Source organism: Hyla sarda, chromosome 4 (assembly GCF_029499605.1).
Source record: "Hyla sarda isolate aHylSar1 chromosome 4, aHylSar1.hap1, whole genome shotgun sequence".
In the NCBI taxonomy this organism is placed as follows: domain Eukaryota; kingdom Metazoa; phylum Chordata; class Amphibia; order Anura; family Hylidae; genus Hyla; species Hyla sarda.
Genome location: NC_079192.1, coordinates 370,108,089 through 370,111,702, shown reverse-complemented (window position 1 = coordinate 370,111,702; position 3,614 = coordinate 370,108,089).

Below are 3,614 nucleotides of genomic sequence, written 5' to 3'. Positions count from 1 at the left end.
CCGCGATATGAAGCGGGGTCGCATGATACCGCGTCGGTCCCGTCGCTCATCAACGGCCGGGACCCGCGGCTAATACCACACATCGCCGATCGTGGAGATGTGCGTTATTAACCCTTTAGAAGCGGCGGTCAAAGCTGACCGCCGCTTCTAAAGTGAAAGTTATACTATCCCGACTAGTCAGTCGGGCTGTTCGGGACCGCCGTGGTGAAATCGCGTTGTTCCGAACAGCTTGCAGGACACCGGGAGGGCCCTTACCTGCCTCCTCGGTGTCCGAAGGCAGGAGCAGTCAAGCACCGATAACACTGATCACAGGCGTGTTAATACACGCCAGTGATCAGCATGAGAGATCAGTGTGTGCAGTGTTATAGGTCCCTATGGGACCTATAACACTGCAAAAAAAAAAAGTGTTAATAAAGGTAATTTAACCCCTTCCCTAATAAAAGTTTGAATCACCCCCTTTTCCCATAAAAAAAATAAAACAGTGTAAATAAAAAAACATATGGTATCGCCGTGTGCGTAAATGTCCGAATTATAAAAATATATCATTAATTAAACCGCACGGTCAATGGTCTACGCGCAAAAAAATTCCTAAGTCCAAAAAAGCTTATTTTTGGTCACTTTTTATACCATTAAAAAATGAATAAAAAGTGATCAAAAAGTCCGATCAAAACAAAAATCGTACCGATAAAAACTTCAGATCACGGCGCAAAAAATGAGTCCTCATACCGCCCTGTATGTGGAAAAATAAGAAAGTTATAGGGGTCAGAAGATGACATTTTTAAACGTATAAATTTTTCTGCATGTAGTTATGATTTTTTCCAGAAGTACGACAAAATCAAACCTATATAAGTAAGGTATCATTTTAATCGTATGGACCTACAGAATAATGATAAGGTGTCATTTTTACCAAAATATGCACTGCGTAGAAACGGAAGCCCCCAAAACTTACAAAATGGCGTTTTTTCTTCGATTTTGTCGCACAATGATTTTTTTTTTCGTTTCGCCGTGAGTTTTTGGGTAAAATGACTAATGTCACTGGAAAGTAGAATTGGTGACGCAAAAAATAAGCCATAATATGGATTTTTAGGTGGAAAATTAAAAGGGTTATGATTTTTAAAAAACGAAAGTGCGGTGTGAACATAGACTCAAATAAATAACATGGGAAAGGCTACATTTACCCTGGAACTTCTATGCACCAGTCTTACAACTCTGTAGGTTCAGATTAAAACCAAGAATAAAAGTTCTGGAAGGCGATCAGCCATATTTGCTGGTTGTTTTTTTGTAAAAAGCTGGGTTATAGGTTTGGTATGCCTTTCATTTTTGCATGAAACCCAACGTTAAATATGCCTTTTCTTTTAAAAGGATTGGGGGGGGGGGGGGGGGGGGGGAGAGATTTATAAAAATCTGTGCTGAGAAAAAAATTTCCACAGCAACCAATCAGATTACTTCTTTTATGTTTCATAGGCCTTATTAAAAATGGAAGAAGCGATCTGATTGGTTGCTATGGGCAACTGGTCAACTTTTCCTCTGTACAGGTTTTGATAAATCTCCCCCACAATCTCCTCTTCCATCTAAACAGCCACAAGACCATTGTGCTGCAAGTCTGTACAATTTAGGGTGGCTAACAGAACCACTGGCCAAGGAATCAATATTTAGTGGCATAAACCCTACCCACTATTCTGATGTACACTCACCCGTGCGTAAAGGAATGCAGTAATGGTTAGGAAGCTTTTCGGCTACATGGAACCTGCGCTCAGAGTAAAGCAAGTCTAACATGGAAAGAGAAGAAGGTTGTTCATCCTGGCAGGAGGTTGTGATATATGCCGTGTAATCTATGGTACCGGCTTGGTTGATAACTCTATAGCTCTACTTTGGTTCTCTTTGCTCTGAACACTAGGAGATATGGCTGTTACTAAGCGTTTTATGGTCGCCACATACTGTACACCTGCAGGAAAACACAGTGTCCTCACGGCTTGGAGACATGCACAGAGAAGTAAAGACGTCCCCGGTAACATCCAATCACAGGCCTCGTGATAGGTAGAAAATGATACTACAGATATTAGCCTTACGGGTCTATTCATGTCCTCTTCCCCGTAAACATCTGTGCAATTATTTACACACAGAAAATATTATATATACATACTACTGTATATACTCCAGTATAAGCCGACCCGAATATAAGCCGAGGCCCCTAATTTTACCCCAAAATCCCTGGAAAAGTTATTGACTCGAGTATAAGCCTAGGGTGGGAAATACATCTTCCCCCATGTCATCATCCAGACCCCCATCATTAACACCCTCATCATCATCATCACCACCTGTCATCATCATCCGCTTCGTCATCATCCCACACCCTCCCTTTATCATCCCCTTGTCATCATCCCACACCCCCCCCATCATCACTACATGTCATCAGCCCCCCCTCCCCCCTTCATCACCGCTTGTCAATGTCTGATACAGTGGTCTTCAACCTGCGTACCTCCAGAGGTTTCAAAACTACAACTCCCAGCAAGCCCGGGCAGCCATCGGCTGTCCGGGCTTGCTGGGAGTTGTAGTTGTGAAACCTCTGGAGGTCCGCAGGTTGAAGACTAGAGATGAGCAAACTTACAGTAAATTTGATTCGTCATGAACTTCTCGGCTCGGCAGTTGATGACTTATCCTGCGTAAATTAGTTCAGCCTTCAGGTGCTCCGGAGGGCTGGAAAAGGTGGATACAGTGCTAGGAAAGAGTCTCCTAGGACTGTATCCACCTTTTCCAGCCCACCGGAGCACCTGAAAGCTGAACTAATTTATGCAGGAAAAGTCATCAACTGCCGAGCCGAGAAGTTTGTGACGAATCGAATTTACTGTAAGTTCGCTCATCTCTATTGAAGACCACTGCGGCCTTTGACATCATCCAGCCCCCTCTCACCCCTCTTTAGTTCTGTACTCACCTCCGCTCGGCGGGAGGTTAGGGTTCGCTGGTCCGGTGCTGCAGGACTGTCCGGTGGGGAGGTCGTCCGGTGGGATATTGGTTCCGGGCTGCCATCTTCACCGGGGGGCCTCTTCTCCGCGCTTCGGGCCCGGAATAGAGGCGTTGCCTTGACGACAACGCAGAGGGACGTTGGTAATGAACGTACCTCTGCGTTGTCGTCAAGGCAACGTGACTATTCAGGGGCCGGGCCCGAAGCGCGGAGAAGAGGCCCCCCGGTGAAGATGGCAGCCCGGAACCACTATCCCACCGGACGGCCTCCCCACCGGACAGTCCTGCAGCACCGGACCATCGCGCACCCTAACGTCCCGCCGAGCGGAGGTGAGTACAGAACTAAAGGGCGTGAGAGGGGGGGAGGGGGGCCTGGATGATGTCGAAGGCCGCAGTGGTCTTCAACCTGCGGACCTCCAGAGGTTTCAAAACTACAACTCCCAGCAAGCCCGGACAGCCGATGGCTGCTTGGGCTTGCTGGAAGTTGTAGTTTTGAAACATCTGGAGGTCCACAGGTTGAAGACCACTGAGGGCGGAGAGTTCACTCGAGTATAAGCCGAGGGGGGGTGTTTTCAGCACGAAAAATCGAGTATATACGGTACATAAAATGTAATAAACACACACATGCACTACACAAAAGTACGCTTACCTGG